This window comes from Podarcis raffonei, chromosome 1, assembly GCF_027172205.1.
Source record: "Podarcis raffonei isolate rPodRaf1 chromosome 1, rPodRaf1.pri, whole genome shotgun sequence".
Classification (NCBI taxonomy): domain Eukaryota; kingdom Metazoa; phylum Chordata; class Lepidosauria; order Squamata; family Lacertidae; genus Podarcis; species Podarcis raffonei.
In genome coordinates, this window is record NC_070602.1 from 110,241,531 (window position 1) to 110,263,573 (window position 22,043).

The window sequence follows — 22,043 nt, forward strand, 5'->3', positions numbered from 1 at the left end:
CCCCGTAAGGGGCTCCGGAGTGAAGGAGGGGGAGCGGTGCTGTGGGTTCATCGCTCTTTCTGCGGAGGCGAAGCCGCGCGGCTGTCACGGATGAGCGCTGACCTTTCTTCCAAGAAACATCGGGCTGAAACATCAAACCCGTGAGTAAGGACCTAAGATTCTACAAATCAAATCGGAAAATTTGGCTAAAAACGGGAGACGAGAAAGAGGAAGTCCGTCTTCCGACACTGCTTTCAAGATCAAAGCAGACGGTCTAAAGAGCGGAAAGCGCTGCGAACAGGGAAGCTTTGAAGCTTTAAATCGGGACTTTCGTGCACATTTGAATTTTACTTTTAAAGAATAAATACAGCATAAAATTGACTTGGAGCGGACACCCCAAGGGCAAGGGAAGACTCTAACCCCAAATTCCCGGGTGGCCGGGTAAAGTTGTTTAAACTGCGGAATTGTTGCAAGCTTCCAGATACTTTTGTAACTGGATAGTGTAATTTTGAGCTCACCTAGCTGAAGTGGATACAATTGCAGGCACCTTGCTGGAACTTTGTTATATGTTTAAAAGGGCTCTGCAGGACCTTTCTTTTACCGTGCTGGAACTAATTTGCTTTTAAAATTGTTTTTAAAGTTGGAACAAAGAGACTTTAATTGCGGAAAGTTACCTTCTTCTTACTAAAACTTTGGTGGTACTCCCCCTAGAGGACATTGGGAATATAGAGGCCTGGGAAAGTTTCTCTGTTTACCTTCTCTCAATAGACTGTTTTTAATTCTGGACTTGCCTTTCCCATGGGATTACAACACTTGACCTTGAACGTTGACTGATGAGTGGCACAGGAAAGACAAGAGCAGCCAAAGCTAAGGAAGCTAAGGAGAAAGAGAAAGCAAAAAAGCAAGCACAGCTTTTGCAAACAACTTTAACTCAGGGACGTAGATTATCAGTTCCAGCTGTGCTTGCGACACAAAAAGTAGAAACCGAAAAGCCTGAAAAATCTGAAGAGGAAGATATGGCAGCAGGAGGAGCTGAGGCAGTACTGAAACAAGTTTTGGAACAATTGTCAGCAATAAATCAAAAAATTGATAACCAATCAACAAAAATTGACCAAGCAACATCCTCGATCCAGAAATTGACAGATCAGGTTTCCCAACATACCCAAGCAATTGAAAAATTGCAAGGAGCAACAGAAGAGAATCGTAAACTGGCAGGGGAAGCCGTTCAAATTGCAACATCAGCTAAAAAAGAAGTCGAGGAAGTTAAAGCGGAAGTCAAGCCTCTTCATAAACAGATAGGGGACCAACAAACCTATCTCTCGTTGGTGGAATTGAAAAATCGCGAGACCAACCTCAGACTAAGGGCAGTCCCAGAAATTGAACAAGAAGATTTGAAAGGACTTTTGACAACAGAGTTTACAAAGTTCTGGGACTTAAAAGAAGAAATTGATTTCAAAATTGTATCGGCTTTTCGGTTGGGAAGATTAGTAAGAAAAGATAGATCCAGAGACTGCTTAATAGCTTTGAGATCAAGGGAGGAGAGAGACAAAATACTAGGCCTACACTTCAAAAACTCAATTGTGACACAAGAGAAAAGGGTGGAAATTTACCGAGATATTCCTAAACAGTTATTGGACTTGAGAGCCACCTACTCAGATTTGGCTAAGTTGCTGAGACTCAACACAATTCCTTACAGGTGGGAGTTCCCACAAGGGCTATCATTCACTTACAAACAGAAGAAGGTTAAAATAAGATCACCAGAGGACTTACAAAAGTTCCAGCACGATCACGGAGAAGACCTCCAAAAAGAAGCAGCAGCTAATTGGCCTATACCCAACTCAGGTGGAGCAATACCTGCACCTTCGGAACCAGAGGAGAAAGAAGATACACCGCTCTAGGTGTAGCAGAATAGTTCAGGATGTCTCTGCGGCTACTCAGTTGGAATATAAATGGCGGAAATTCCCCGGAGAAAAGAAGGAGGTTATTTCACATATTGAAGAAAGAACAATTGGACATTATTTGCCTACAAGAAACCCATGTGACCAGGCTCCACAGGAAGGTTTTGGTAAATAAAAGATTAGGCCAAGAATTTATTTCGTCTGACAAAGTAAAGAAAAGAGGAGTGGTGATCTACGCTAAGGAGAGCCTGATACCCAAATTTCTATTTAAGGATGAACAAGGAAGAATTTTGGCAATTGAAATTCAAACCCAAGGAGAAAAAATATTGATATTAGGAATTTATGCCCCAAATGACGGGAAATCAGAATTTTTCAAGAAGCTGCATGAGACGTTGCTGGACTATCTGGATTATGCTAACATCATAATGATGAGAGATATGAATGGAGTGGTGTCTACACATATGGATAAGTCTTACAACCAAAACTTAACATCAGACGGCAGACTGCCCAAAACTTTTTTCGAACTGACTGACAATCTGGATTTGATCGACATATGGAGGACAAAGAACCCCCTAGGTAAAGAAGGAACTTTTTTCTCTGAGGCCCACCTGTCTTGGTCAAGGATCGACCAAATTTGGACCTCCAGGGGGCTGGCACCCAAGACTAAAAAGGTGGAAATCTGCCCAAAAAACATGCTCCGACCACAACGCCTTGAAAATAGAACTTAGATTAACTCAACCCGGTTCCTTCAGATGGAGAATGAATGACACACTACTAAGAGATCAAGAGATTGTGAAAAAGGCCCAAAAAACATTAAAGGACTATTTTGAGATAAATCTGAATACTACAGTTGAAAAAAGAACGATCTGGGACGCAAGCAAAGCTTTTATGAGAGGGTTTCTGATACAACAGAATTCAATCAAGAAAAAACTCTGGAACGGAAAGAAGGACAAAATATTGGAGAAAATACACCAAGGAGAAAAAAAACTGAGAACCAAACCAAAGTCCAAGGAGGTGCTGAGAGAAATTAAATTCCACCAAGCAGAATACTCAAAATTGATTAATCAGGAGATTGAATGGAAAATAAAACAGATGAAGCAAAGATCTTTTGAATCAGCAAATAAATGTGGAAAGCTGCTAGCTTGGCAGCTGAAAAAAAGACAAAAGCTAAACACGATAACAAATCTAGAGATTGATGGAAGGATCGTACAGAAACCAGAAGAAATTAGGAGGTGCTTCCACAGATACTTCAAAGAACTGTATGCACAGGGGCCCCAGAAAGAATCAGAGATAGATCAATTTTTAAAGATAAATGGACTATCAAAAATAACTCAAGATAAAAGATCAATCTTGAACTCTACAATAACCTCACAGGAAATTGAAGGTGCCATTCAGAATATGCAACTAGGCAAATCTCCAGGCCCGGATGGACTTACCTCCAAATATTACAAGGTTCTGAAGGACTATTTGATACAACCTTTGTTGGAGGTATGTAACCAGATTATGGATGGGAAGAGGGCACCAGAAACGTGGAAAGAAGCCTTCATCACATTGATACCTAAGTCAGAATCTGAAAAGACTCAGCTTAAAAACTACCGTCCCATCTCACTCCTAAATGTGGATTACAAAATATTTGCAGACATTTTGGCAAATAGACTTAAAAAAGTCTTAAATGAAGTAATTCATAAAGACCAAGCTGGCTTTCTCCCTGGTAGACATTTATATGAGAACACTAGAAACATCATTGACATTTTAGAACTTTTGCAGACAAACAGGAACACAAGGGCGGTGTTAATCTTTATTGATGCGGAGAAAGCATTTGACAACATATCTTGGATGTTTATGAAGAAGAACTTGGAAGGGATGGGAGTGGGACGGGGGTTTGAGAATGGATTACATGCAATCTATTCAGAACAAAAAGCTAAATTAATAGTGAACAATGTGGTGACGGAGGAATTTAAAATTGAAAAAGGGACACGACAAGGGTGCCCTCTATCCCCTCTGTTATTTATTTCAGTCCTGGAGGTGCTATTGAATATGATCAGAGAGGACCGGTTGGTACAAGGGATAGAGGTCGGAGTGAAACAATATAAACTGAAAGCTTTTGCAGATGACCTAGTTTTGACACTGCAGGAGCCAGAATCCAGTACAAAAAGAGTTCTCGAACTTATATCTGAATTTGGTCGGGTGGCGGGATTTAGGTTGAATAAACAAAAAACTAAGGTTCTGACCAAAAATTTAACAATTACAGAAACAGAGGGGTTTCAGAGAGAAACAGAACTGAATGTGGTTAAAAAAGTGAAATACCTTGGGATCTATTTGTCCTCCAAGAATTTGAATTTATTTAAGGATAATTATGAGAAATGTTGGTTGGAAGTTAAAAAGGATTTAGAAATTTGGTCAAGATTGAAACTTTCCTTGTTGGGAAGAATTGCAGCTATAAAAATGAATGTGTTGCCGAAAATGTTATTTTTGTTTCAAACCTTACAGATCGTGGACAGAGTGGATTGCTTTGGAAAATGGCAGAAGGATATATCTAGATTTATCTGGCAGGGCAAAAAGCCCCGAATAAAGTTTAAAATATTAACAGATTCGAAAGAAAGAGGGGGGTTTGCCCTGCCGGACTTGAGGTTGTATTATGAAGCTGCAGCCTTCTGCTGGTTGAAAGATTGGTTTTTGTTGGAAAACACCGATGTCCTAGATCTGGAAGGTTTTAATAATGCTTTTGGATGGCACGCATACCTATGGTACGACAAGGTTAAAGCACATAAATTGTTTAAAAGCCACATTGTCAGAAAAGCAATTTTTGCAGTCTGGATGAAATATAAAGACTTACTAGAGAGTAAAACTCCGAGGTGGCTATCACCAGTGGAGGCCAAGGCCCGAAAAAGACCCAATATGGAGGCCTATTGGCCGAAATATTGGGAATTGACTGAAAAAATTGGAGACAATTGGAAGTTGCAGAGCCAGGACAAACTAAAAAATAAGGTGCGAGATTGGCTACATTATGCTCAAATTCAAGAGGTTTTCAAAATGGACAAAAAAGTTGGTTTCCAGGTGGAAAAGTCGAAACTAGAGACAGAATTGTTAGAACCAAAGACAAAGCTGTTATCTAGAATGTATAACTTGCTGCTTATGTGGAATTTACAGGATGAGACAGTTAAATCTGCTATGATTAAATGGGCACAGGATGTTGGACACAACATTATGTTTGAAGACTGGGAAAGGTTATGGAACACCGGAATGAAATTCACGGCCAGTACGGCCTTGAAGGAAAACATTATGAAAATGATATACCGGTGGTACATGACCCCAGTCAAGTTAGCTAAGATACATCACCTGTCTGACAATAAATGTTGGAAGTGTAAGGAAGCAGAGGGGACTTTCTTTCACCTCTGGTGGACATGCCCAAAGGTTAAGGCTTTCTGGGAAATGATTTACAATGAGTTGAAAAAGGTATTTAGGTATACCTTTCCCAAGAAACCAGAGGCCTTCCTGTTGGGCATGGTAGACCAGAAAGTGTTAAAGAAGGACAGAACTTTGTTTATGTATGCTAGTACAGCAGCAAGAATACTCATCGCAAAGAACTGGAAGACACAAGATTTACCCACGCTGGAGGAATGGCAGATGCAGTTGATGGACTACATGGAGATAGCTGAACTGACCGGCAGAATCCGAGATTTGGATGTAGAAACAATTGAGGTGGACTGGAAAAAGTTTAAAGACTACTTGCAAAAGTATTACAAACTGTATGAATCTTAAGACGGTGCATGATTTGGAAATGATACGCTTTAGCAATTATGATTAAGTAAATAGTAAACTAAGTGATAAAAGAGAAAAGGAGATAATATGAAATTGAACATGTTACGTTTATTTTAAAGGTATAAAAATTGTGACATAATACATTGAATATAGATACATAACATGTAAAAGTTACAATAAGGTATGACATAAGGTAACAAATTGCTGACATTGTTAATATAAAGAACGCAGAATCGGAAGGGGTGGGGAAGTCCAAGTTGGGATTTTTGTTAAAAAAAAAAAAAATGGTTTCTTGTAAACTCCTTATTTGTTTGTAATGTATAAAATTTGGAAAGAAACGTAATAAAAAATATTATAAAAAAAAAAAAAACAAATCCCCACTCAGCTATGATCTTTTCTGGATAACATCGAGCCAGTCATTCACTTAGTCTCAGCTTAACCCACCTTGCAATGTTGCTGTGAAAATGAAATTGGGAGGAGCGGCCAAGTATGCCATTTTGAGTTCCTTGGAGGAAAGTTGGGATATAAATGTAATAAAGAAAGCAAATATATTTTATAAGTTTCAGCAGCTTGGGGAAGGGCTGGTGGGGGGAAATCACATTCCTAGGTGCATGAAATAGCTTGTTCTTTGTCATGCTAGGGACCTGTGGTTTGTTTTTGTTTTTTAAAAAAGAGAGAAATAATTTCATTGACATCAGTAGGGCTGATTTTTGAATACTCAGAGAATTGTCTTGTAAGTTTCAGTTTACCCTCAAGCTTTAAATAATTCAGATTCTAATGTCTGTTTACTGAGGCTTTACCAAATTATTTGTGATAATGGGTGTAGGTCCTTCTTTTTTTTATTTTTTCCTGCTCTTAACCTTTGAACCTTAACTAAGCTAGTCCAGAAGCTTTTAACGGAAAGTGCTCATTTCAAAGGGAATGCAGCTCACAAATCCTTTTTAATGATAAAGTTATATGGGAGAGGCAGTGCTCCAGAAACAAAGACTGCAAGGCAGAGATGAGAGCGAGAGGCTGATCTTCAGTAAATCTGGATAAGTCTTTTCGCACAGTCAATAGAGGGGATGGAGGGGAAATATCTCTGTTCTTCATAGGGTGAGTTGGAAATCACTACTTAGAGAATGGGTTTCGTTGCAGCACCCTCTGTCTCTTCCCCCACCCCACCCTAACATAATCCCTCATGATTGTGTCACTCTTGTGGTATTTGGGTTTCTTCCATTGTGATTGTCGCACTGCTTCATGATTCATAGCAATCCTGCTGGATCAGACAGTTTGCCTAATCCACCACTCTTTTCCTGTAGTGACAAACCAGACACCTCTAATAAACCCACAAGCAGGACATGAAAACAGTAGCTTTCCCCTACTGGTAGCTCCCCAGTTGCTGTTTGGAAGCATAGGTGGTGCCTGCAATAAAGTGTTGCAGCACGGAGCACTCCTGGTCAGGGTTCCTGCTAGCTGTGGCCCTTTTCAGGAGATTCTTTTCTCCTCTCACCCTGTTCTCAGACCCCAAAGGGTCTGTCAGCATTCCATGCCCAATGGGCATGTTTGGCCTCCGTTGGGTTGTTTTTAAAAGTGTTTTTTAAGGACACTTTTTAAAAACAACAACAACTTTGCAGTCTTTGAGGTTTCCTGAAGCATTGTTGTTGGCTGTTTGCAACATACAGTGGTACCTCTGGATGCGAACGGGATCCATTCCGGAGCCCCGTTCGCATCCAGAAGCGAACGCAACCTGCGCGTGCGCATGATATCATTTTGACCGTCTGCGCATGCGTGAGCGGTGAAACCCGGAAGTAACACGCTCCATTACTTCCGGGTCGCCGCAGTGCACAACCTGAAAATACTTATCCCGAAGCTACTTCAACCCAAAGTATGACTGTAATGATGTGGGTGGGTGGGTGTGTTTGGTGGGGCAAAACTCTTTCTCTTTCACACAGGAGGCCTGCAGTTCTGCATGAGCAAATGGGCAGGTGCTGGTTCATGGGAGAACATGGGCAGGTGTTAGCTCTGCTCCCCTCCATCCATGAAGTGAGGGAGGAAACTTTTGGCCACTGTCAGATTGCTTTGCAAGACACCAGTGAAGAGACTACCTTGGCATCCCTTGCAGTTGGAGGGGAAGGGCATATCATCTCATGGTGTTATTGTCATCTTTTTTTTTTTTTTAAGGGGAGGAAAGGACTAGTTAGGGAAACTTCCAAAGCTTTGACTAAGTCATGAGGCGAAAGATCTTGGGTGCAGCTGAACCCTTTCATTTTCTGAGTCTTGCGACAGGAGTGAAGCAGTTCCCTTTGGTGAAAGAGGCAGCCCGACCCTGCTTCAACAGGGAAGTTAAGCCCCTGGCACTGAAGAGAAATGGAATGCGCTCTTTTCTCTCTCCCCAGCCCCCCCCCCCCAATACGTGAGCCCTGATCAACTGTTTCATAGCAGAGCAAGGTAGGCAGGTTCTACTTCTCTTTCTTTCTAAGCTTAAACCTGCTGGCTTCTTAGCCTTAATGGTCAGCTTTGTATTTCAGTGTGTGTCTCCACCATCTGGAGGTGCATGCTTGGGATCCTGGGATCTTGACTCTTTTCACACATTAGCAACACATCCTGTAGAATTCTGTCCATGATATTTTTATCTGCACGATCAGAATGAATTTCAGGACGCCAAAAAGTCGTATTGGAAAATACGGCTTTTGAGCAGTCTGCTCCCAAAATAGGAACCAGGCATTCCATTTTGGCGACTGAAACCCTGGTTTGATGGCCCTTTGGCGCCTAGCTTATATACCGCGAGTTTCATGCGTTGGGCAACTGCAGTTTGCATAATCTGTATCAGCAGGCGTTGGGAAGGGCAGCGGTGGTGGTACTGTCAGCTCATATGCTCAGTCTTGGAGGCTTGGGAAAGGCAGTAGAGGACGTCAAAGCATCAGAGGAGGTGGAAGCTGCAGCAAGAGTTGGCTGTAGCCACCTGCCAGAGAGTGGGCTTTAACAGATGCCTGATGGTGCTGATTTCTGACTCTGGGCCACACTAAAATCAACTGTAGAATTGTGTTCGTATTGCACAGGAAGCTGCTTAATGATTTCATAGGATGTATGCAACAAACAGTTGACTCCTGTTTTGAATTTTATACATTTTATGAATTCTAAAGGTGCTTCTTAAAGGTTGAATTATAATTTTGGATTGCATTACCACAGTATTTCACCCAGGTGATAAGAATGCTCTACTGGTTATAGGAGATCTGCCAGCTTATGTTGATAAAAGTTATGCTAATTTTATGCAGCTTGGACACACACACCCCGAAACATTTTCAGTGTAGCGATAACAAAATGCCACCTCCTTCTGTTTATACTGTAGCCCCAATCCTAGTTCTACAATACCCAGACATATATTGGTTTGAGAAGAAATGTGCGGTAGAATAATTCACTGCAGTCTGAAAGGTGGGTGGTGAATCGTTTTTATCTATAGTCCCTCTCCTCCCTTTTCTGAAAGCCTATTCTTGTGCTTACACCATCCACTTTACATGCCAGCTAAAATTTGCAGAATTTACTACAGTGCAATGTGAGAGCAGTTCTCGTGGCACAACCTGCATGCTTATGACAAAACCTCTCTCTTTTGTTATGTGTTTAAAACATGTAGGCTTCTGCCCAGTGCATGATAACAAGAACAGCAGAGTGTGGCAGTGGCTACAATAGTTGGTTTTGCAAATCTCAAGGAGTTGCGTCTGGCAGCCTGACAACGCTATGATGCAAACTAAAAGATGGAGCTTCAAACACGCTTTAACAAGCCTATGAATTAAATTCTAATCCCTAATTTGCAATGACTCTGTTCCTGTAATTAAATGAATGCCCGTGGGGGTGTATCAGAGGGGCAAGGTGACATGCTCTGCCCCCAACTTATGCACCTTCAATTGAATGTCTCTGCAGAACACCTGTGTGTATGGCACTTTCTCTGCAATTGGGAACCCTGGGGAAAGCAATCTAATGAACCACAAAGGGGAAAGCCCTATGTTACAGTGGTACCTCGGGTTACAAACGCTTCGAGTTACAAACTCCACTGACCTGGAAGTAGTTGCTCCGGGTTGCGAACTTTGCCCCAGGATGAGAACGGAAATCGCGTGCCAGCGGTGCGGCAGCAGTGGGAGGCCCCATTAGTGAAAGCGCGCCTCAAGTTAAGAACGGTTTTGGGTTAAGAACGGACCTCTGGAACGAATTAAGTTTGTAACCCGAGGTACCACTGTATTCACTTTGTGGGCATTTTGACTGAGAGTGAGCACATTGCCCCTCTGTGCTTATTTTGCTCTGCACACTTAAGAATGGGGCATGTGTGCGCAGCTGATTGTCACCAGAAGAGGACATTCATAGTGCAAAACCTCCCTTTTCAGATTGCAGCTTTCTCCCCTTTCAGGCTGCAACTTTTGTCCATGCCTTCATGTCTACCGATGACAGTATTCATAGTATGATGGAGTATGGAGAGCCTAGCCTTGGGGTCTTGCTCTGTGCTTGGGTCACCAAACTCTCTGACTAAATGCTAAAGCAGCCTCTTAACTGCTCAGCCAATCAGGTAAGGTAGCCTTACATATTCCAGACCCGCCTCCCTCCACCCTACATCCAGCAAACAAAGAAAAGATAATTCAAATACTATGCAACTGCCCTCCTCTTACATTTAATTTGTAAGCTCCACTCTGAAAATTCATTTCTTCATCATCTGTGTAAAATCTTATTTTCTATATGATTCGCTGGCAACTTTCTTTCTTTCTTTCTTTCTTTCTTTCTTTCTTTCTTTCAAGAACCATACACCTGGCTATTTGGCATCTGCTGTCTTTTTGTTTTATCATCTTGTCACCTCTATTTAAAAAAGCAATTTCTCTTCTGACATCCCTCCACCCCTGCCCCTTTTCTCTAAGTGATGTAGTCACTGATCTGTTAACAAAAAAGAACTAAGAACAGACTTGGTAAGATTAGAATTAGTGAAATAGACAAGAGACTACTGGTATCTGGTTCCTTCTTTTGCTTCCCACTTTCTACCTTTTCATGGAGCAATGTATGTCAAGGTCTAGAATAAATACTAAAAAGAAAGGAACAGAAATAAATTCTCAAGACATAGGTGAATTGACTGAGATTGGCCAGAGCCAAATCTAGAGAAAGATTTGACCTAGTTCTATCAAACTGTTCAACATAGCAGACTAAGTTGGTTATAAATCTGTTTTTTTTTTTAAATCAAATGCCTGAAATGCAGCTATATTTCCAGTTAGAAAAATTCACAATCTTATTTTTAGGGTGTACATTTGATAGGTTAGGCAAATGCTGGAACGAATATTTCAAGCTGTGCTTGTGCCAAGGTGCACACGCGCTTACTTTGTTACATTGGGTTTACTTCTCATTCTGCAATATTGTGCAGTATTCAGTTGCATATGCCCATCTGTGTTGCTGGAGCAGTGAGTGCGCACACTCCAGGATTTGCAACCGTTCTTTTCCTATTGCCTTTTTCATTCTAATTTAACTACAATTACAGGTCATGTTAAAATTTGGGTTCCGATAATCTCTTGGTTTACTGGTACAGATTATGCTTTTTTGAATAAATTCATTTTTTGTATGCACAGACACAAAATAAATTATGCAAGAAATACCAGAAAGAGTGCTACAACTTAAAACGTCTCTCCCTCCCTCTCTCTCTCTCTCTCTCTCTCTCTCTTTTTACAGTATTTAGTATTTCTTGGTAGACTTATTCACATGAGATGGTTTTTCGCAGTAAAACAAAAAGCATTTTGTCTCTCTGTCTTTCCCAGAGGCTCATTATAGTGAGTGACTTTCACCATCACTATGATATGTCAGGGACTTCAGAGCCAAATATCCACCACAGATTTGGTCTCTCCTACTATCTTTGCAATTGAAATATAAGCTGTAATGAACTAATTGTTTGCCAGACGATTGGTGTATTCATTCTCTTTCTCTCTCGCATACTCACACATTGTCCACAGAACAATGTCTTTGAGGTCTATTCCAGAGGTTATTTGTTAGTGGGAAAATGTACATATCCTATGCATCTGATTTCTTAGTCAAACCCCAAATTAGAAATACCGGTATTTCCTGTTTCATTAAACCAAGGAGAAAAGAATAACAGAGTATAAAGGTGATATATCTGGAGGAAGTTGTGATCTAATATGTCCTGTATCTTCATAATTACTCTGTGTACATCATTATTTAATTCCACTGTCCTTTAATCTTTTTCCAGCCAGCTCCCAGAAGACAGGAGTGTCTACTCCAAACTGTTGAGTGTCCCAGTAATTAATCTCCACATTAAACCACTGACACGAGGCGGTGAGATGAGCTTCATGATTATGATGCTCTATATTAGGGACTGCCAGACATCTGCCTTTAGTTGGTTGAAATAATAAATTATGCCAATCAATTGATTAATATAATAGGAGTACAGAAGGACTTGTTCCTATGGCTGCACGTATTACAAGTGGAAGATGAGCAAGGGAGATGAATAGTTAAATGTTTTGACTGACATTTAAGACAATGGAAAGTTTAAAGAGGAAGGTCTGGAAAAGCAGTTATCATTATTGGATCTCTAGGGCCCGGATGGTGGTTGGCCCACCTTCAAATTGGTTGCTGATTCCTAGTCTTGTGCATTCTGTGAGCAGCCTTATTTATTTATTTATTTATTTATTTATTTATTTATTTACCATATTTATAGTCCTCTCTTCGCCCAAGGAGGAGCAGAGCACTGTGCCCCTTCTCCAGCAGCCTGATCACTTTCCTGCATGCAATTTCCTTGTCGCCTGTGGCTAACGGCAGACTTCTTAGATTTTAAACTTCCTCAATTTGAAATTCAGATATTTGCTGAAGTATGCATAATAACGGGTTATAATTATTAAAACTGGGTCAAAGCTAATACAGCCAGTTACATTTTAATTGCTATTGTGACACACACACGCGCGCGTTCAGGAAGTGTCCCAACTCTTTTTCGTACCAGCATAGAATCCAAGGAGGCTAATAACTTCTGTGGGGTTATTTATTCAGTCCAGGTGTATAATTCACAACTTTGTGTCATACAGCTTATATAGCGTTTTTGCCTGACACAATTATCTGGCTCACAGGAGACAGAATTTTGCTTGGCTCTTTGTACACATGCAAAGATGCTAAACAATAACGCTTGAAAGTGCAGATGAGTTTTGCTGCAATCCCATGCATACCTATTTGGAGGTGAGCACTTTTGAACATAGAAAAGTGCTACTTAGTAATTGAGGGTGATGTAGCAAACGGGATGATGTCACAAAAGTACACAAGACAAGTTAGACTTGCTTCATGCTGAAATCACTGAAATGATACATTCAGGCTCTTCAGAAGCTAAAAATCTCCAAAGGCTGTTTCTGACACTGCCAGAAGCTACCATGAAAAAAAAATTGACAAAATGTGGTTATTAACAATACCTATGTGACTTTACAAGTTTTATAGGTTAGCCCGTACACAATGTTGGTTGGTTTTAAATTGCCATACTGTATATTTAAAAAAAAATACTGAAAACTTATGGCTTTCAATAAAAATCAATAAAAAAGAAGGATATTGCCAATGGGATCTCATAAACGAGATCTCATGCAGCTGTGTTCATTGCCATACATGAAATAATTCTGTCTTCCATAATATTCATTTATTAAAACACATTACCAAAGTGTGGATTGCTCCTCTTCTCGCAAAAAGCCACGAACAAGAGGTCTGAACCTGGATTCTTTAGAATTCAAGTGAAACCAGCAACAGAATGTTGCAACACATCATTATCCTATCTCCTGCCCAGCGTTGCAGTCACTTAATCCATTCTCCAGGATACCATAAGACATGGCACCCTCCAGATGTGGCACATCAACTCTCATTGTTCCTGCTGGCCGGGGCAGATGGGAGTTGTAGTCCAACATATAGAGGGCACCACATTGGCTACCTCAGTTACAAGATGTAATAACATTCCACTCCTCTTTTCAGTTTCCTTCATTTTTCTTTTCAAACTAACACAACATGTTCCTTTTTCTGTAGTCCCGTTTTGGCTCTAATTGGCACTCATCATTTGAGTTCCCTATTAGAGGGAGTGATAGTGGCACAAAATAGCAGATGTCAAGAAAATGACTCATATTTTTAAGGTACTTGTAATGTCAAATATAATATTCTCTCTCTCTCTCTCTATATATATATATACTTCCATTGTATAAGGAAGAGCATTTATCTCAAATCTATATGCCTTCTTCCTACCGTATCAATTATGAAGCTAACTCTTATTCGTCTTAAAGGATTACATATGCATTTAGGGAGTATGGCACACTGTTGTCTTGTCATAATTGTAAAAATCATGATAATAATAATAATTTATTATTTATACCCCGCCCATCTGGCTGGGCCTCCCCAGCCACTCTGGGCGGCTTCCATAAAAACCAAAAATACAGTAAAATATCACACGTTAAAAACTTCCCTGAACAGGGCTGCCTTAAGATGTCTTCTGAATGTCAGGTAGTTGTTTATCTCTTTGACATCTGCTGGAAGGGCGTTCCACAGGGCGGGCGCCACTACCGAGAAGGCCCTCTGCCTGGTTCCCTGTAGCTTTGCTTCTCGCAATGAGGGAACCGCCAGAAGCGGAATAGCTTTTCCAGCACTTTTCCTTCAGGTAGAAGAATTCCAAAGAAGGAATCCGTTCCTCTGTTTGGTAGAAGAATAGTGAAATGCTGTTTTTCTCTTCCTGCCCTTCTAAGCAAGTGTTTAAGGTACTAGTTGTCACAGTGGGCACACGGTGAATGTTCTGAGGATTCACCCATCCATGTTGGACCTGATTCATGGATGCAGGTAGCTTAGAATCCAGGTGTACGGAGACAGTTCCACAGGGCAAGTAGTTCTCTGTGCCCTTCAGCGTTGCGTCTTTCCACTATGTTGCTCCAAGTGCATCCATATTCATCACACCACTTTTAAAAAGGCATCTTTTGTTCCATCTTTTTAAAAACAGATTGCTTTATTTCTCTTTAGCCAGACCTTCGCTACACCCTCCCTCCCTTTCGATGCATAAAGTTTTATATGGGTTGTCCATGAAACCCAGTCTTCCCACCCACCACTGTGCATTTGCTGTTGTGTGATTAAAGTTGATGGAACTGCATGCACAATGAGCAGCTTCATGCAAACAGCTTGAATCTTGGAGGAGTCTTGTGGGGTTGTGCTTCAGGCAGGTACCATGTGGCTCGTTGCACACCTGAACTGACTCTTAAGAGATGGAGTGCGTGATAGCCATTTGGGCCTATCATGAATGTTGCCCCCAAGCTGCTTTACAAGAGAATCCAGACACAGAGTAACTGTTGCAAGCATTTGCACCATCCTTTGGGGTCCTGAAACTCGTAAGTCAGAGGTGAGGCACTTGTGGGCCTCCAGATGTTGGACACAACTCCCTCCAGCAGCAATCGGAATGACAAGTGGATAGGGATAATGGGAGTTGTAGTTCAGTAACATCTGAAGGGCAATGGGATCCCCACCTGTACTCTACCCCCGTTACCTGTGACTGTGGGGGATGTAGCATTAGGAGTATGGACATTGTCTCCATTCAGATATGCCAGGCAGCTGGGGAAGGGGAATAAGATGCCAGAGAGGGTCAGGAAGTCAGATTATCCTCCACCAGGGCCAGGGCCTTCTCAGTGATGGCTCCAACCTGGTGGAATGCTCTGTCCCATGAGACCAGGGCCCTGCTGGATTTAACTTCCTTCCGCAGGGCCCGTAAGACAGAGCTATTCCGCCTGGCTTTCAATTTGAACTTAGCCTGATCTTTTATGCCCCTTCCTTCCCTCCCCCTTCCCTTTTTATGAAGATTATCCGCTCTAGGATCCCACAGCTAATTCTCCCCTGGTCTCCTCACTGGCCCAAATAGGACTAACTTGGCCAACTAGCCCTGGTGATCATCTAATGTTTATTGGATGGATTTCCCCCCAAATTGATTTTTGAATTCTAAATTTATTGTTATTCACGTTTTATACTGTATTTTATGCTGTTTTTTGTTGCATCAATTAAGTATTTTAAATTTGTTGTTAGCTGCCCTGAGTCTGGTTTTCTGAACCAGGAAGGGCGGGATATAAATAAAATTTTTATTATTATTATTATTATTATTATTATTATTATTATTATTATTATTAATCTTTGGTGGCATTCCTATAGCAAAAATAATGAGTCTCCTAGCCTTTAGTTTCAGATCACTTATGTGACAAGCACAGTGGTATGTTCACTGAAGAAAAGAAGGAATAAATACTCAAGATTCCTCCTATAAAGCACTGATATGCTGAGTTAAATGCATTAGAAGTATTAAAATCCAGACCAGCACAAATGAGCAAATGTTTCTTCTCCACCGCAATTGTTTTGGAAAACCTACGCCTAAAGAGCGATTTATTTTTTAGATATTGCATCAGATGTTCACCAGCTGGCTGTGAAGTATTAATTTTTGACTTTGCAATACATCTGTATGTGCTTTTCTAAAATTGCGTTCTAACAATTATGAATGTAGGCTTACAACATTTGTATCTGTTGAATAATTTCTGCCCCACCTTTCTATTCCGAAAGAGACACTCAACGTGTCTGACAAGGTATACAGTAGAAGCAACTCCAAAGATAAAAACAATTACATCATCAAAGCTGCAATCCTAATCCTCTAGCCATGCTGCTGGAGGGGTTTTAGGATCCAGCATCTTTTGGCCTCTGCCAGCTGTGCTCGTTGGGGCAAGATACTACAAGTTGTAGTAAACGGTGTAGGTGAAATGGCTTCCCTATGCAAGAGGGAAGTAGGCTTGGAAGTGAAAGGCAAGATTGGATGGAAGGCTAATGATTTGTTTTCTGCATCTGACGAGGACTACAATTTCCCCTTCAGATTTGGTGATTCCGATTCATACCTCTTGCATTGCTGCAGTCAGCAAACTGTTCCTGTGGCTTACAGCCTGGAAACGCTAGCAAGTATGGAATGAATAGCCTGTTCTTTCACAGAGATTACGTAGTTCCCTGAAGTGCAACTACACTGGTATGGCTGTTGCCATCTTTAGCTTTCTGCTTGCAACTGATGTTCAAGTTGCTTGCTGAGTTGTTATCTTGACGTTGCTCTCCAAAAAACCTCAGGATTTTCACACATGCTCCCTCTTCCTCTTTTATTCTGAAGCACAGTGGACCAACACCAGCTGATGACATGGCTCCCCAAATCAACACAGACTGTGGAAACTTCACATTGGACTTCAAGCATCTGGCATTGTGTGCCTCCCCTTTCTTCCTCCAGACTCTGGGTCCTTGGTTTCCAAATGAGATGCAAAAGCTGCTCTCATCAGAAAAGAGATTTGGGGAGCCATGTCATCAGCTGGTGTTGGTCCACTGTGCTCCATTAATTCCAGGGTCAACGTAGCTGTCTACCAAGAGATTTTGGAGCACTTCATGCTTCCTTCCACAGACGAGCTTTATGGGGATGCTGATTTCATTTTCCAGTAGGACTTTGGCACCTGCCCACACTGCCAAAAGCACCAAAACCTGGTTCAGTGGACATGGGATTACTGTGCTTGATTGGCCAGCAAACCCTCCTGACCTGAACCCCACAGAGAATGTATGGGGCATTGCCAAGAGAAAGATGAGAGACATGAGACCAAGCAATGCAGAAGAGCTGAAGGCTGATATTGAAGCTTCCTGGTCTTCCATAACACCACAGCAGTGCCACAGGCTGATAGCATCCATGCCACACCGCATTGAGGCAGTAATTGATGCAAAAGGGGCCCAAACCAAGTACTGAGTACATGTGCATGCTTCTACTTCTCAGAGATCCAATATTGCTCTATTTGCAGTCCTCGTTTTGCTGATTTCATTTAATATTCTAATTTTCTGAGATTGTTAATTTCGGGTTTTCATCAGCTGTACGCCATAAACATCACAATTATAAGAAATAAAGGCTTGACATATCTCGCTTTGCATGTCATGAGTCTATCTCATATATTAGTTTCACCTTTTAAGTTGAATTACTGAAATAAATGAACTTTTCCACAATATTCCAATTTTTTGAGTTTCACCTGTAGTACTAACAGCTTAGTGGGTTAGACGGTCTGCAGTTACGTGTCATTTGCATCACTTAAACCTTGGAAGACATCGAAATACTGTGTAATTTTGGACAATTGTAACCATCTGTTTTAGCATAAATGGGTGCAATTCCATTGAAGTCTGAGCTTGAGCCACTTAAGACTCTCATCCCACACACAAATGTAATTCTTGAAAGCGCCATTCCCATCCGCAAGCATTTGTGATTTGCCCTACATTTAATATAAAAGCTACTCAGATATATCTGGCATACTTTACCAGTTATTTCATAAGCAGTACTGTAGAAGAACTTGACTAAGGAGACAGTGATATCTGTTGTGTGTTTGAATAAATGTTTTTTTCCATATCTAGAAGTCGGGGTGGGGGAATATCCTTGAACGCTGGACTTAATCTGGTGACCTGCAGTAATTTAGGAAAAAAACCCTCTTCTTTCTGGGTAACTGTCTCATTTTTTATTTTAAAATCCTGATTAGTTCAGTTACAAATCCAAAACAAAAGTCTGCCCTTTAGCGAGCAGAATGTAGGCAATGTGAGGAAATCTGCTGTGAAACTGTTGGAAAAGGAACAGCATGTCTTTTTCAAAATACCAGTGGAAATGCCACTTCATATGAGAGAGACTCTCTCCCCATCATGCCCTCTGTTTTTCCATCCCTTTGCTCTTTAGGAAATCACATTATGTCTTAAATCTACAAACCTGAACCATCCCAGACAGACTTTGCAATAAGTGCAAAGTTGTTTCTTTTCATGGGGGTTAGTTTAAGGCTGCTGATGGCCATCACCCAGTGACGGAGTTGTATTTACACTAAACTTGACTATCCTTCACATATGAAACACATCTCCCTTCTTGGAGATAATACGTTCAACAGCTTAATATTGCACATGATGGGCTCCTGCACATGGAGCTCAGTGGTTCCCAGGCACACACACCCCGGACCACTTGAAAATTGCTGACGGACTTGGTGGACCATCTGATTTTTTTGCCTGTTTCAGAATTGTAATGCACCGTACTTGTCCTCTCTTAGTTTCCTCCCTTTTTTTGTGACTGCATCCTTCATTCCCACCTTCCATTCCTTTCAATTGCCTTCTCAGCCTCTTTGCTCTGTGCCTTTCCCTATCTTTCTGCCATCCATGGTGTCAATCCTCTAAGGAAGGCAAAGCCACCTTACTGCCCCATCACTTCTGCAGACCAACTGAATGAAGCTGATGGACCACTGGTGGTCCATGGACCACATTTTGGTGGAACTCTTGTCTAGTTGGCAGGTAATGAACTTCACCTCTTTGCGTTGCAAACAGAATTTAAAGCAGATCATGTTCTGTGTCCAATGAGTCAAATGGAAAAGAGCTATTGGGTTTTTTCTTTTGAGTTCCTTGAAGACTTATGAAGGTTGCAGTACACTGGGGTCATTTATCTTAAGTCTTTTAAGTTGGAGGATTTAAATTAAAAACTGAGAAGACTTTAGATTGCTCAATAGCATCCATATTAGTGGTCAAAAAAACATTAACAAGCAGAATTGAGGTTTTGTTATCTCCCTGGGAACAACCTGAAAGACAAATGAGTTGGTGAAATATTGAAAGGATCTGCTACATTTGATGCTCATTCTAGTTGCGTCTGTAGTTATCTGATATTCTCAGGTGCTTTTAAACAGAGTTGCTACAGCTCAAATCCAGAAAATCTTGAAATTCCTTGGCAGAGAAAATGCTTGGGAACAATGGATGGATATACCTGTATACCTGAAGGAGCGTCTCCACCCCCATCGTTCAGCCCAGACACTGAGATCCAGCGCCGAGGGCCTTCTGGCGATTCCCTCATTGCGAGAAGTGAGGTTACAGGGAACCAGACAGAGGGCCTTCTCGGTAGTGGCGCCCACCCTGTGAAACACCCTCCCTTCAGATGTCAAGGAAATAAGCAGTTATCCTCTCTTTAAAAGACATCTGAAGGCATCCCTGTATAGGGAAGTTTTTAATATTTAATGCTGTAGTGTTTTTAACATGTGATTGGGAGCCGCCCAGAGTGGCTGGGGAGACTCAGCTAGATGGGCGGGGTATAAATAAATTGTTGTTGTTGTTGTTGTTGTTGTTGTTGTTGTTGTTGTTGTTGTTGTTGTTGTTGTTGTTGTTATACACCCACCCACACCTGAGTGAATTGTGTCACTCATTGCAATGGAGGAGTCTGACCCACTGCACATCGTCGTGAGAGCCATTTGACAAAAAGTGGCATTTGGTTCTAGCTGATGTCTGGATGTGGCCAGCATGGAATTTAGCTTGCTAATGCAGGGAAGATGCACTTGCATTCCTCCATCTACCTACCTACCTACCTACCTACCTACCTATCTTTGGGAAGGAGCTGCATTTCCATAGGTGTTTGTGGAGAAGTCTATGTATGTGTTGTGTTAGGCATTAGGACTACAGATGAGATCTTCTGGGACTGATACACTACAGTGGTACCTCGGGTTACATACGCTTCAGGTTACAGACTCCGCTAACCCAGAAATAGTGCTTCAGGTTAAGAACTTTGCTTCAGGATGAGAACAGAAATCGTGCTCCGGCGGCATGGCAGCAGCAGGAGGCCCCATTAGCTAAAGTGGTGCTTCAGGTGAAGAACAGTTTCAGGTTAAGTACGGACCTCCGGAACGAATTAAGTACTTAACCCGAGGTACCACTGTATTTACATTAAAGCCTCCCCTGTGGAGTACAGCCTATGGTGACAGCCCCTGTGAGCTTGGTGCTAAATATAGACAGGAAACAAAGACAGTGAAGGTGGGGGGAGACCTCTGGACTGTGTGTTTAATTAGGTCCAGCATTTGGCCCACAAGGCCATGTACCTCAGTGCATGCCCTCCTACCTAATACCTAACATATGATGTGATGGAGACGCTCCCTGCAAAACTGACAATGCCTGAAAATCCCAGTTAGCCTGATCACCAGCACCTCCAAATACCTGTCCCTCTGCCCATGCAGTTTGATTTCAGATTGCACAGAAAAGGAAAATCTGGGAATGCCACCTCTCCATCATCGCCCAGAAATATATATCTCCACCTTCCAGCAGTGGATCTGCTAATAAACCAGGATAAAATTCCAGCCCTGTGCATCACAGCAAAAGCACCAATTATAAATACAAAGTGCAGGGTGGAGATATAAAATAAGTAATTACAGCTAACTGCCATTTTGCACTGCATGCCAAAGTTGCAATGGTGCAAGAAAGCTCTGGCTCAGATGTAAACATGACTAAAGTGTTGTGATCATGGGAACCAGTGCTGGCGTATAACCGCCTCCTCCCCCCCAGTCGGCAGTCTCGTTACATTCACTGGAGGTCTCCAGGCTTCACTGATAAACAGAAGTGTTGTCAACAGCTCCATTCTAATATCTGCTTTGATTTTTGTTGGCTGTGACTCAACAGTGTTTTATTATTTAAATAATAAGTGATAGACTTCACCCCACCCTTGGATCTAAGCTGCTTCTGTATGATGGATTGCCAGCTATTTCACCCCACCCCTCTGGCAAGTCTCCCACGCCAATAATGCTAACATGATATGCGGAAGCTTTCCCCAACTTGTAGGACTCAAAAGTTGGATGCGAGAAGCCTTTTATCAGCTGCTTGCTCATCATGGAGCTGATATAGGGGCCTGGAGTCCTGTCCAGGCATATTTGTAGGAGGCTCTGCAACTGAAGGCACAGAGCAAAACTGAAGGTCGCTTCCTAATCTAGTTACTTTGGGATATGAATTGAACATAGCTTATGTTAGACACTGTCCTTGCTTATCCATTTTGAATTCATCCGTGTTTGGCTTTTGCCACTGAGAGGGAGAGGGAGAGAGTCTGTTCTGATGCAGTGAATACCCAGTCAGCCAAGAGAAGCCTGATTAGGGGAGATAAATTTCTGCTGCAGCCCAGGAATGCCCTGGCACAATTTTGTTTCTGTGTGCATTTGGCTACTATGTGGTATGCGGATATTGCCATTGTCTGCTAATACGGGAATGCTTTTCTTTTTGTATATTTGATGAGCTGATAACGAGAGAAACTGCTCTTGTCTCCCCGCCACCTCTCTGTAAAATGAGCTTAAATACCTATTGGGTGTTAAGCTTTCTCTGTCTTTAAACCCAGCATTTGACTTGCTCTCTTCTGTTCATTAGTATAATCCAGGAATTCCTCTGTAATTGTGAGCTTTTCTGTTTTAGTTAAAAGCAACAGCAGCAGAGGTTAATATTCCGGTTTTCTTTTAATTCTCTAAATCTTCAGCTAGAAACACAAGGATCTGTGGAGTAAAGCTTCAGAAGTGGACAATCAGCCTCTGTAATACTCTATAATTATTATTTACAATTTAGCTTCTGCAACACGCTTTCATCCTCTCTGAATAA

The 22,043-nt window shown here is 41.6% G+C and overlaps 1 protein-coding gene across 2 annotated transcripts in view; it reads left to right on the top strand.

The window, feature by feature from the left end:
• Positions 1–22,043, top strand: part of CERS6 (ceramide synthase 6) — an 84,648-nt gene that overhangs the window by 8,361 nt on the left and 54,244 nt on the right. The gene's annotated exons all lie outside the window — the stretch shown is intronic.